Below are 14,974 nucleotides of genomic sequence, written 5' to 3'. Positions count from 1 at the left end.
CCAATGACTGGGTCGTGTACATAGATTTAGAACAAAAAAATTTATGACTGGGTTGCGTCTCAGGCAACCGAACCGGTAGAACAAACGACCAGCCAGCTTGGGTAGCAACCCTAGATTTGTGTCGGGACTATATCTCACGGAAGGATGAAATAGTATGATTAAATTCATCAAAATTATGTTTTTAATGAAAATATGTCAAGCCGTTGTATAAAAGTGATAATGTACTCCAAGTGTTAAGGGGATATATTGTCAGGGTTTGACGGCTCACAACTTCATCTCGTAACAACACCTGTGCCAATATATCCTACAAACACCGGCCTCAAGGGCAATATCACTTAACTGTAAGTGGGAAAAAGGTATGGGTAGCCTAGTGGTTAGAGCGTTGGACTAGTAACAGGAAGGTTGCAAGTTCAAACCCCTGAGCTGACAAGGTACAAATCTGTCGTTCTGCCCCTGAACAGGCAGTTAACCCACTGTTCCTAGGCCGTCATTGAAAATAAGAATTTGTTTTTAACTGACTTGCCTGGTTAAATAAAGGTAAAAAAAAAAATTAAAAAAAAAAAAAAGTGCAGTAGTTACAGCACCTATAGAAAGTCACCCCTCCCATTGGATTTCTTCTCATTTTATTGTGTTACAAAGTGGGATTAATTGACATACACAAAATACACTGTAATATCTAAATGGAAGAAAAATTACGAATATACCTTGGTTGCATAAGTATTCACCAACCTCAGGTAATACATGTTAGAAACACCTTTGGCAGCAATTACATCTGTGAGTCTCTAAGAGCTTTGGAAACCTGGATTGTAAAATATTTTCCAATAATTATTTAAAAATTCTTCAAGTTATTTCAAGGCATTGAGGATCCATGGATAGAGAGCAATTTTCTAGTCTTGCCATAGATTTTCAAACAAATTTACACTACCTTTCAAAAGTTTGGGGTCACTTAGAAATGTCCTTGTTTTCCATGAAAACATACATGAAATGAGTTGCAAAATTAATAGGAAATATAGTGAAGACATTGACAATGTTATAAATAAGGATTTTTAATTGGAATAATAATTGTGTCCTTCAAACTTTGCTTTCATCAAAGAATCCTCCATTTGCAGCAATTACAGCCTTGCAGACCTTTGGCAATGCTAGTTGTCAATTTGTTGAGGTAATCTGAAGAGATTTCACCCCATGCTTCCTGAAGTACTTCCACAAGTTGGAATGGGTTGACGGGCACTTCTACGTACTATATGGTCAAGCTGCTCCCACAACAGCTCAATAGGGTTGAGATCCGGTGCCTGTGCTGGCAACTCCATTATAGACAGAATACCAGCTGACTGCTTCTTCGCTAAATAGTTATTGCATAGTTTAGAGCTGTGCTTTGGGTCATTGTCCTGTTGTAGGAGGAAATTGGCTCCAATTAAACACCGTCCACAGGGTATGGCAGGGCATTGCAATATGAAGTGATGGCCTTCCATCTTCAAGATCCCTTTTACACTGTACAAATCTCCCACTTTACCACCACTAAAGCACCCCAGACCATCACATTGCCTCCACCATGCTTGAGAGATGGTGGCAAGCCCTCCTCCATTATCAATTCATTTTTTCTGCATCTCACGAATGTTCTTCTTTGTGATCCGAACACCTCAAACTTAGATTCAACTGTACATAACACTTTTTTCCAATCTTCCTCTGTCCAGTTTCTGTGTTATTTTGCCCATCTTCATCTTTTATTTTTATTGGCCAGTCTGAGATATGGCTTTTCTTTGCAACTCTGCCTAGAAGGCCAGCATCCCGGAATCGCCTCTTCACTGGTGACGTTGAGACTGGTGTTTTGCAGGTACTGTTCTGTGAAGGGAGTAGAACGAGATCTTCAGTTTCTTGGCAATTTCTCGCATGGAATAGGCTTCATTTCTCAGAACACGAATAGACTGACGTGTGTCAGAAGAAAGTTATTTGTTTCTAGCCATTTTGAGCCTGTAATCGAACACACAAATGCTGATGCTCCAGATACTCAATTGGTCTAAAGAAGGACAGTTTTATTGCTTCTTTAATCAGCACACAGTTTCCAGCCGTGCTAACATAATTGCAAAATGTTTTTCTAATGATCAATTACCCTTTTAAAATGATTAACTTGGATTAGCTACACAAGGTGCCATTTGAACACAGGAGTGATGGTTTCTGATAATGGGCCTCTGTACGCCTATGTAGATATTACATTTAAGAAATCAGCCGTTTCCAGCTACAATAGTCATTTATAACATTAACAATGTCTACACTGTATTTCTGATCAATTTAATTATTTTAATGGACAAAAATGTGCTTTTCTTTCAAAAACAACAACATTTGTAAGTGACCCCTTTTGAACGGTAGCGTATGTCTAAAATGTAACTTGGCCACTCAGGAACATTTACTTCTTGGTAAACCTTCTTTGGGATAGCCCCCTTTTTTCAATTTTTGCCTAAATGACATACCCAAATCTAACTGCCTGTAGCTCGGGTATGCATATTCTTGTTACCATTTGAAAGGAAACACTTTGAAATTTGTGGAAATGTGAATTGAATGTAGGAGAATTCAACACAGTAAATCTGGTAGAAGAAAATACAAAGAAAAAAACGACCTTTTATTTCTACCACCATCTTTGAAAGGCAAGAGAAAGGTCCCAGTTCTAGCCATCACTCTGGTTGTAATTCTGATAGTGTCCACAAGATGTGTACTGGCTTATTTTCCATCATAATTTGCAAATAATTCATAAAAAATACTACAATGTGATTTTCTGGATTTTTTTTCTCATTTTGTCTGTCATAGTTGAAGTGTACCTATGATGAGAATTACAGGCCTCTCTCATCTTTTTAAGTGGGAGAACTTGCACAATTGGTGGCTGACTAAATACTTTTTTGCCCCACTGTATGTACTGACATTTGTTGCTTCTCTAAAATATGCGATCTTAATTAACATAAGGCGCTGCATGATTTATTTTAAGGTAAGCAACTCCAGTGTAGATTTGGCTCTGTGTTGTAGGTCATTGTCCTGCTGAAAAGTGAATTTCTCTCCCAGTGTCTGGTATAAAGCAGACTGAAGCAGGTTTTCCTCTGAGATTTTGCATGTGCTTAGCTCCATCCTGTGTATTTTCATCCTGAAATACTCCTCAGTCTTTTCCGATGTCAAGCACACCCATACCACCGCCATGCTTGAAAAGAAGGAGGCAGTTACTCAGTATTGTGTTGGATTTGCCCCAAACATAAGGCTTAGCATTTAGCCAAAAAAGTGTAGTCTTTTGCCGTGTTCTTTTGCAGTATTACTTTAGTGCCGTGTTGCATACTGTACATGAGCATGTTTTGGAATATTATTCACAATATTAGTCACTACAGTGTTGTTGAGATTTCTACACCACTGTGTCTGTGTGGATGGACCATTTTAGGTCCTCAGTGATGTGCACGCCAAGGAACTTGAAGCTTTTGACCCTCTCCACATCGGCCATGTCGATGAGGATGGGGGTGTGCTCTCTCTGCTGTCTCCTGTAGATCAGCTCCTTTGTTTTGTTGTTATTTTCCTGGCAGCACTCCGCCAGGGCCCTCACCTCCTCCCTGTAGGCTGTCTCGTCATTCTTTGTAATCAGGCCTACCACTGTTGTGCGTTAGCAAACTTGGTGATTGAGTTGGAGACATGCAGACATGGGTAAACAGGGAGTACAAGAGGGGGCTGAGCAGGCACCACTGGCTGAGGTGTTGTTGCCTATCTTCACCACCTGGGTTTGGCCTATCAGGAAGTCTAGGACCTAGTTGCACAGGGAGGGGTTCAGACCCATGGCCATGAGCTTAGTGATGACCTTGGAGGGCACTATGGTGTTGAAGGCTGAGCTGTAGTTGATGAACCGCATTCTCACATTCCACATCTCCAGGTGGGATGGGGCAGTGTGCAGTGCAATGGCGATTGCGTCGTCTGTGGATCTGTTAGGGCGGTATGCAAACTATAGTGGGTTTAGGGTGTCAGGTAAGATGGAGGTGATATAATCCTTAAACTAGCCTTTCAAAGCACTTCATGATGACAGAAGTAAGTGTTACGGGGTGATAGTCAATTATTTCAGTCACCCTCGCTTTCTTGGGTACAGGTACTGTTCTGAGGTTAAATGCGGGTGCAACTCAACGTGTTCTTAATGTTTGATATACTCAGTGTAGTGTAGAGAATCATTGTACCATCTAAACTGTTGTGAAATATATTTTCCAAAACCCCAAATATTATATTTTCAGCTTTTTGAAGCTGGTGTACGAAGTCGAACGTAAAAGACGCAAAAACTGAACTCGCTTCTAAGACTTGCTTTCAATGACAATGGCAGATCTATAACTCACAATTCTATTGCTGTATTTAGACTTGACAATTCATGCAGATTTAGTATTCTGATCATAGAGTTCTGATCATGGAATTCCGAACGCGTCATGCGTCTACAACTACATTTAAAGGTGTCTACCGTGTCCACAGTGTGTCCAGATTCCCTTTTCCCACACTTCAATTGCCAGTAAGCATTCTAAAAATGGTGGAGCAGTTGCCATACCAGGCGGTGATGCAAACGGTCAGGATGCTCTCGATGGTGCAGCTCTGCTACCGCACGGTAATTGGTACTGGAGCATAAAATCTAGGACCAAAAGGCCCCTTAACAGCTTCTACCCCCAAGCCATAAGACTGCTGAACAATTAATAAAATGGCCACCCGGACTATTTACTTTACAAAATACCTCGACTATTCTGTACCCCCGCACATTAACTCGGTACCGGTACCCCTTGTATTTAGCTTTGTTATTGTTATGTAATTTTCTTGTGCTACTTTTTAATTTAATTTAATTTTCTTTCTTTAGTTTATTTAATAAATATTTTCTTAACTCTATTTCTTGAACTGCATTGTTGGTTAAGGGCTTGTAAGTAGACATTTCACAGTAAATACAAATACCTGTTGTATTCGGCACATGTGACAAATACAATTTGATTTGATTTGAATATTCTTACACCAGCTAAACTCTCTAGCAAGTCAGCAAGCTAGCATGCAATGCTAAAGGGATTGCTAACAGGTTAGCATAACTATCCAAACCAAAACTAGTTTTTCTAATTATTAGCAAACTGGCTAGCATTTATGAGTCCAGCAAACTTGTTCCTCACACGCTAGGAATGTATTTCCTCTAACGCTATGATGAAAGGTGCCTCTCTGTCCCCAAACACATGTTTTCTGGAGACTTCTGCTAGGAGTGCTGGTGATGTTGTGCACTGTATGCGCTTTCAGTTGCCTGATTGCATCTAGACTGAGGAGAAATCCACACACAATGCATCCCTGACTACCTCCTGAAGTGGTCAGACAGATATGAACACAATCAGAACACAAAGCAACTATTGCACGTCTAGACCCATCTTTGCAATGCAATCTTCATATTCTGATAATAGGAAGTTGCATGTAAGTGTCAAGTGTAGACACGACCTCTGTGAATTTGTTTGGGTCGCCCAAAAAGTTACATATTGCAGCTTTATGGCCCTTACAGACTGTACGATTTTACGCCATCTTATGCCATCCCATGTTGTGGGCAAATTCTTAGAACGTAAAAGATTGTCAGACGTCTTTATTCAGTGTAACAGAGTCTAGGTGTGCCTTGCAGTCGTAGGCTCTGACAAGGTTCTGGCAGTGTCCTAAATATTGAGCCTTTTTCGTGTAGTGTGTGGCTGGTGTTAAGAGCCGATCTCGGTGACTGACCAATAGGAACATTGCCGGGCAATGACACAATGCAGTTTTTTCTTTTCAAATAATCTGTAGAATTCACACATCGTATAATTAAAACTTGGTGCAAGTAATGGGTTGTGTCTAGTTACAAAAAACAAACACACCACAAATGTCAAAATCGCAACTCTTGTATTGAGTAATGCCAAGGATTATTTGGAGACGTATATCACATTCAAGCTATGGGGCTTAAATTCGGCATAACGTTTCCATGTTCTGATGTGCCTCTTCAATTCGAGAGTTGAGCTTTTCATTACAAGGAGCGCACTGTCAGAGAGGTAGGAGGAGCCTATCAGTCATCAATATAGAAACAGCTTGCTGTAAGTTCTTTCGACTTCATGCTTGATACGCCCAGTTGACGTAGACCTACGTCGCAGTTAACGGAGTCTACGTCCAGCTGACGTAGCCTCGCAAGCCAATCGAAAAGAATGTGACCAACAAACTGAAGCAAATTGTACAATCTGGCCCGGTTGATATAAAGATTTTAATTTTGGTCACATTGCACAGTGTGACGCATGATAAGTGTAAAAGACCGAGTCCGACGTACAGTGTGGGAAGGCCTTTAGTTCCAATATCTCTGCCCCAGAATGTGCCTAATGCCCAAGTTTGACCAGCATGATGGAAAATGTGATTTTTCTGTGTACCCTATGTGCACTACTTACAGCATAATAATGATGACAAAAGTAACTATAAATATGGTTATTCCATACTCTAAGTATGTATGATTACATAGTCAGTTTATATTGATATGTTCAGTAAATTTGGTCAGAATGTGACTATCCTATTTGGCTGCATGTACATTTTACCCATAAAAAATTGCATAACGGTTTCAATATCTCTGGCCCAGAAAGTCAGGTAAAATCTCCCACAGTTTTCTGAGAGGGTCTACATCATCTGAGAACGGCTCTTGGTGGTGCTGTTCTACTTGATAATGAATTGCACACACTTGGTGTCCCAGGTCTAAATCAGTCCCTGATTAGAGGGCAACAATGAAAAAATGCAGTGGAACTGGCTTCGAGGTCCAGAGTTGAGTTTGAGGGGTCTAAGTGTTTATGTTTGATAATGCACCCAGTTTTTGTTGAGAATTTCAGGATATTTGACCTAAACCTATTCCTTTTTCCATTATGCCCATTTTCACCAGATTTGACCTTTAACCCTTTGAAAATCTAAATTTAACTTGTTATCCAGCCTAACTTTTAACAACCTCTAAAAACCAACAGTTAACTGAAAGTCAGTAGGTTAACTTAACTACTATTGTGGGTTTTTGGTTGCAAGCAAGTTTGTTTTAACCCGCAGGTGCATGTAATCACCTGTTTTAAGAAACCCGGTGCTAATGTTCAGCTATGTGATACAGTAAGCCCTGCCTTTTGGTTACAATTGAGCCTATGGTACTGACACACTGGCATTCCCATGGTAGGCTACTTGGAGCTGAAGAAATGGCAATATTGTCAGTGAGCTGTATGCTATGACAGTGTGAACGTTCTGAAGAGTGCTTAATATCAAGGGCAGAAATGGAGGATATTACAGTTCCTTTCATATCTCAACTGTTCTCTGACACAATCTAATCTCACAAGCTGCATCCTCTTTAATCAACAGGGTTTGGTTAAATAGCAAGTCATGAAGTCTGTCAAATAAATCTGGAACATCTTATTAATTAAGTTAGTGTTACAGTCATTTTGATCAAGGACCAATTTCCCTCTAGATTGAATGCCAATCAATAAAGCTGTGGCTTGCTATTGGCCTCGCTAATGGTGTCAGTGGACGTTTTTTCCTTGAACAGAAACTTAGTCCCCAATTCAATCTAAAGTTCGTCTTGGAGATAGGAAATAATTTATCTGTGTAAATCTGGCTTTAACACCACACCACACCATTGGACACCAGACGCCAAGACCATGCTGCTGCTCCCTGCCAACATAGTCAACATAAGATAAGAGCCTATCTCCAAAGAGCAGGTACACAGGTAATTTAATCTACAGGGAGGCAGGTAAAACGATTTCTTGTCTGCTGCAGTTCATTGAATATCAGTAAGAAGAGCAAAATGTAGATTATGCGTTGCTATACAAGTACTGCATTTTTAAAAATCTAGACCTCTTGCATTTCCTTTCTGAACCATTACAATGCATTAAAACAAAATCCATTAACGGGACAAATATGCCATATAGATAGCTAGCCCTTCCTGTTACAGTACATTAATGACCTTAAGATGCCCTTCCACTTACTACTGACCCATATATTTCAGCAGTGAAACACAGTTATGCATTTAATAAACCTGAACACTTTAGTGAATTGGAAGCTGGACTCTTTTGTTCAAGTTCAATTCCCTCTTGGTTTGTGGAACAACATAATCATTTCCTGAGCTGGCTGGTTATGTAATATAAACTTAAAGTAGCATTTATGTGAACCGTTTAGGTTCGCCTCAATAGCCCAGAGGTAATGCTTGAAGACAAAAAGCTCTAAGCAGCCACTCCTGAGTTGTACAAACAAGTCAATTGGATTAAGATCCATCTGTGATTTAAATAGGAACAACAACAAAATAAAACATCAGTGACACGTTCAGCAATTAAAGTGCAGATGGTGGAATGAAGCAGTTGGTACCTGTACAGGGAGACGGGGCATGTTGCACGATGCATCTTTCAATTAAGTGTGCTTTAAATGTTTGATTGTGACACTAAGCTCTGAAAGGTTGTACTTGCAGATCTCCTGCTAACCATTAATAACGCATTATATTTTATTTGGATGTTGTCTACTTGTTAATGAGTGCCTGTATCTGGTATAAAGGGTGTGTGTGTGTGTGTGTGTGTGTGTGTGTGTGTGTGTGTGTGTGTGTGTGTGTGTGTGATTATCAGTTACACATACATGTCAGTACATACACACAACAAGAAGGTCACATGGGGGAGAGGCGTTGTGCCGTGAGGTGTTGCTTTATTTGTTTTTTGAAACCAGGGTTTGCTGTTCACTTGCGCTATATAATATGAAAGGGAGTTCTATGCACGGATGGGTCTGTATAAAACTGTACGTTTCCTTGAATTTGTTCTGCACCCGGAGGATGTGAAGAGACCACTGGTGGCATGTCTGGTGGAGTAAGTGTGTGTGTCAGTGCTGTGTAAGTTGACTATGCTTGTTTGTAGGCTTATGTAGCTTAATTGTATCTATGATCGGACGCTATCCATTTATGTTTTTTGTGTGCTATTTTAATATATGAGAATTAACCAATGATATCAGGCCACATTGGGCCATGATTACAGACACCTGTGTGTGTCTAGTGACACTATTTAAACGAGTCATCCCGCAGTGTTTGTCATTATACCCTGATGAAGACAGCTTGTCTGTCGAAACGTATATAAATAAATATTTTTGCATCTGAGCTCCTAGAGTGTGTGGCTCTCCTTTATTTTTTAAGTGTTCTACTCTGCCTGCCAGCACCTCGCCTAAATAGGTGTGCATTTCTTTCGCCTCTAGATTAAGTTGACTATGCAGAATATTTGGGGAGGAATGCTTACTTTTGGAAAGATTTTTGTCAGAGATCAAACTTTGCTAACTGTCATTATATAAATTGATGAGGCCCCAAGGCACATGACAACACCCATGCCAATATATCCTCCAAACACTGGCTTCTCTGGCATTATCACTTACTGTAAGTAAATGGTGGTGTCACCTGAACTATGGTCTTAAATGTAGGCAGAGAACTTCATATTTCTTTTAAATTTCAGCATTCTCCCTCGTAATGTTAGAAACAAATGCATGACTGGAAACAGACCACAAACTCTCATACTTTTTTATTTTCAGGTGATCAACAATCAAAATACTGGAGACCATAAGTGCAAGTGGGATAAAATAAACATACTATCCTGCCTCCTCACTGCACAACCTCCAAGACGGCCTACCACACAACAGTGTATGGTAAGTAGTGCATTGATTGTGCATACTATTCCTTCACACACATTTGATTTTAAAAAATTAGTTGGCCAATTTGTATTACTTCTGTAGTCTGGCCCTTGCAGGTCAGTGTTTTCTGCAAAAACAAATGTTACTAGAAATACATCATCTTTCCCAAGGGATTTTCAGGTCAAATATGACAAATGTCCATATCATATATTTTGGCTCATGCAGCCTTGTGGAGTCAGATCCAGATTGCATTAATATGACTGTGCTGTAGACAGATATATCTGACAGAAATTGACACCTACCCGAAAATGACGTCTGACACTGGAGAGAGGAAACTGGGTTGACAGCACCTGCAGCAATGAGGCGATAAGACGACGGGGGGCGAATGGGAATCTCATCAGATTAGTGGAGAGAGAGAACCTTCAGGTAGAACTGACATAGATGCCATTTAAATCTCAGCTGTCACTTCTCCCTCTGAGGGACACTGTGACGTTCAGGGAAGCCAGAACAGTGCAGGCTGCTCAAACAATACAGCTCAGCTCATAGACCGTTAACGCTTTCTTCTCGTTTCCCATTTAGTTTGGATTTTGTATTATATCTGTATCATATAACTACTATCTATGAAAATGCATTTATTGCATTGGAGTGTTTTCTGAACCCTTACGGAAAAACCACATTATTTCACATGTGGAAAATCACATGATTTCCCATTTCGAACATCAAATGTGTTTTTGGAACACTTCACGTGATGATATTTCACATGAAGTTTCACATTTGAAATGTAGTTTTTAATGTGAAACCATGTGTTTTTGGAACTCTCAACATGTGAGGATATTTTTTCAACTTACATATTTCACATACATGATTACATTGTGTATGTTTATTTATACGTTATTCAACATGTCCTCACCTGGGATTTGAACTCAGAACATCTTGGTTCACAGCATTCTGATCTTCCTGCTATGACACCATATCTGTGTCAATGACTGATTTCCCATGTATTCATACACTTTGGACTTCAAAGTATATCTCAGCTTTGTTAAAAATACACTAAAGAAACACGGTTATATTTATCATCGTGATTCAGGAGTAACATTAAACCAGAATAATATGTCCCACCAACATTAGACAACTGTAATTGTATTGTCATTGATTAAAGGTTTTTATACTATTTTAGCTGAACAGCGTACCACTTACTTTAAAACCCCCATACCATTTCATTCCCATAGAAAAAAACACATTTGAAATTGCATTTTCACATGTTATAACTGTTTTCACATGTTGATCTGAAATGTTCACATGTGAAAACAAAATAGACGATCAGTTGTTGTGAAACCATATGCTCACATATCAAATTGAGTTCACGTTTACACCACATTTTCACATGTGAGGAGAATAATCAAATTTGCATTTTCACATGTGAAAAAGATCCATATGTGAATATCGAATTTGCAGTTTTAACATGTCATTTTCTTTTCTTCACATGTTAAAATCTAAGTCTCACACTTGGAATTGCATTTTCATGTGTGAAAAATGTTCACATGTGAAAATCTGATTTGTACTTTCACATGTAAAACTAACTCTCACATGTGGAATTGTTGAAATTTTGCATCCCGATGTTGTAACATTTATTTCACAAGATCATATTTTCACGTGAAGTTTCATTTGATCACGTTTCTTTTACATCTTGTCACATGTGAACACATTCATTTGACAAAAGATCACACGTGAAATTGATTTGGTTTTCTGCTTAGGGAATGGCCAATCAATATGCAAATTACACAATGCTAATTAGATGACCACAGGGTCATACATTTTACATTACATTAGACACATTAGAAATTTCAATTATACATGATTCCTCAGAACAAAATAGGTTGCATGGATACAGAACCGCTTGCATTTACTCAACAAATGAGTGAAAGGGCCAGTGTTATTGTCTATTAGACTTTAGGCCTCAGCGTAGCATTTGGACATTAAATTGCCTCCATGGAGCAGCCCCTGGCAGCCCCATGTTTAATGGGCCGTGGTGACCACTTGTCATACTCAGCAGTCACATCTGATAAGTTTAGAATGGGGAGCCAGTCATAACACTTTGTGTCACATCTCCGTGTAAGCATTTTGAGGGGCTTTGAAAAACCCTGTGTTGCCACACAGAGGGGATAAGTGCTCGCTACACTATCCATCCTACCATTCATCTCAAAATGGTCCAATCTTACAAATTAAGCGCAAAGGTAAAAAGGTCCATTAAGACAAGAGAAAAACACTCATCCTGGTTAACTACTGTACTTTCATAATCAAATGTTGTTTTCTTGAAGTTTGGGACACAGTACTGTTATATAGATTCCCGTAGCAATACTGTGACACTGACTGATTCAATCTGAAGTTTTTATGTCAAACCCGAGAGATGTGCAAATGGTAAAACTGAAAGCATGAGAGGCGATACAGCTCCTAGGTGAAATTAGGTCTCATACTAGCAATGTCTGCCCTGCTTTCTCGCAGACTATGTTTGGCAGCGAGTGTACATTCTGTCGAGCTATCCACTGAGTGAGAGTGGTGACTGGTCTGCCAAATAATTCGTAAAAGGCCATTTTTCTCACCATGCTTGACAGGTAGGGAGAATGAAGGACTAGAATCTTTTTTGTGGCGCCTGGCCTAAGCAGCAATGTGTGGACCATAGTGAACAGACCACTAAGCTTAGGGCCATAAAATAAAATGGTGTATAATTTTGTAGGGGAATCAACTGTGTAGTTTCCTGAGGTGAAATATAGTGTGCAGAATGTGCATTCTCAGTTATTTATCACAAATCCCAGAATGTACTTTGAATTCCCTTTCCCCTTTAAATACGTACTTATGACAACCCATCTTAAAGATGCACTATGCAGAAATCCTGGTTCCCCCTCAAAAATCCTGGTTGCCAAAATTAATAAGACAAAATTAAAACAAAATTAGTTTGTCTAAACAAGCAGTCATTGTGTAGAGAATCATTGTACCATCTAAACCACTGTGAAACATATTTTCCATATCCCCAAATATTTCATATTTAGCTGTTTGAAGCTGGTGTAAAAAAACAAAAGTAGCACATAGAACATCTACCACTTCTTAGATTTGCTTTCAACAGGAATGAAATATCTATAACTCACATGTCTATGTGAATTTGGTCAGATTGCCCAAAAGGTTACACATTGTAGTTTTAAATCTTTTCTTACTCTACCTTTTTGGAAGAATTGTCATTTGAGATATGCCTTGGACATTCTTGAGGACCTGTCAGATAAATTCTGGAAGTCGTAACACAACAGAAAGTAATCAAATGTATTTGACATTTCTGGACTCTTTTATGACAGTGGCATTATTAACTACATATGGACTATCGAATAGATGTTTCATCTTTCTCCACAAAGACAGCAAAATAGTTATTCGTATAATTTATCTTTCATTTACTCTTCATCTCATAATTGCAATATCCTCCAGCTCTTTGTAAGGTTAAGTTCAGAGAAGCAGCTTCTTTTAAAATGAAAATCAGGTGGGAAATTCTGTTCCCATGACCAACAGTAGCATGATGTAGGCTTCACCCATGCATGTTGACTATCACATGGCCCTCTGTACCTGGGGCTTGATGATGCCATAAACCAATCATAACCAGTAATGACAATTTCTCAAGTTTTGTTTTCCACTGCCAAGCTGATAAATGTACAGTATTCAAAAATTGTACACCATATACCTTTTTAGTGATTCAAACAGCAAATCATGTCTTCTATGATTACCAGTGGCGATTTTAGCATGTAAATCTTGGTGGGGCAAACTCTGTTTTAGATGCATGCAAGCAAAGCCATTGCACAACTCAACACTAAACAATACATGAATTGAACTATAACAGTGACAAACGGTGCCCACAAACTGTTAGGGCCTACATAAAGCTGTCCCAAAAAAAGCAGAGCTTTCTTTTCAGCCTCATGGAGTGAATCCTTACCACCGTTACACCTGACTATCAGTGGAGCCTTGTCTTGGCGGCAAAACAGTTAATTCAGCCTAATTTACTGCCTTTTAAAAAACATAGCTGATATGGCTAACTGGCCACAAATGTGGTTTCAACTGACAATTGAGATGTACAAACTATGGCATTGTTTTGAATGCGGCAGAAGTCATGCTGGATTGACAGCATGCCCAATGTAGAATGTTCATCCTTTTAAGCTTGGAAAAGAGACCCTTAACCACAGACTTGGACCACACGCCCACTCCACTGAATAGCAGGTTAGTGATTGCTTTGCAGCACTTGCAGTTAGTCACTGATTCCTTCGAAACCACTCATTGTTGAATTTGCAATTTCCAACTTGTTGTGAAATGTTTATGTCCAATGGCCGATGAGCACCGATAAATTTAAAAAGATAATTTATCTTCATATGACAAGGATTTAAAAGGATTTGCCAGTAGATGACTGCCAGCTAAGATTTTGAAAGTATGATGTTCACATGATCCGTCCAATCATTGCACATGATATTGTTTTCATGCAGATTTCAGAATATTCACATGAAAATCTGTCGACAAATAGATGGAAACCTAGCTAGTGAGAATGCATCAGAGAAGGGAAGGTTCTCTTTGAGCTGGGGTGCTGCTTATCTAACACACTAACAGCTCATTGTCAGAGGTCCTGTGCTCTGAGGCATCTGCATTGCCATTATACCTCCTCTGAGGGATTAGGAAAACACGGTCCCATTAAAAAGATAATGACAGATTCATGCATTTTAATGACACCAGGGACAATATGTGCAGCGTTTCCTTAATATTCGTCAGTATCATTTCTCATTTCACTGTTCATCCATAATCATAGACATGTTCCTTTGAAAGCTGGTACATTATGTAATGACTGTGTAAACGGCCCGGGCTGTAAGAACCATGAGGAGGCCCAAGGAGATGTTAATTTCATGACTTATTAAACAGCACTAAATAGACATACTACACATCCTGTTTTCAGCTCATTTCACATACCTAGAGAAGCTCTACTCTAGGCCTAGAGGACTAACTACATACGAGGACACCGATATCCGGACCGCTGTCATTTCTTTCTTTCTAAATAAAAAAATGAAATAATAATACAAATATATATTTTGTACAATCGTTAACAGTGGTTTGTTTGTTATGTTCGCCTTCGTCCCCCTGATTTTCCTCCCGTATTTGCATTTTAGCAGCACCTTCGCCACTCTTTCAAAAGGCTATAACTTCACCCTCTCGCGGCACAGGCTGAGGGCCTGAGAGGTGAAACGAACTACCCCAGCTCGCAGTCGTAAGCAATAGAGACTCTGCTGACAGTGTGTTGTGGGACAAAAGGCCATTTTAAAACTGT

This window comes from Oncorhynchus nerka, linkage group LG2 (genome assembly GCF_034236695.1).
Source record: "Oncorhynchus nerka isolate Pitt River linkage group LG2, Oner_Uvic_2.0, whole genome shotgun sequence".
NCBI lineage: Eukaryota > Metazoa > Chordata > Actinopteri > Salmoniformes > Salmonidae > Oncorhynchus > Oncorhynchus nerka.
Note: the sequence above shows the minus strand (reverse complement) of the source record.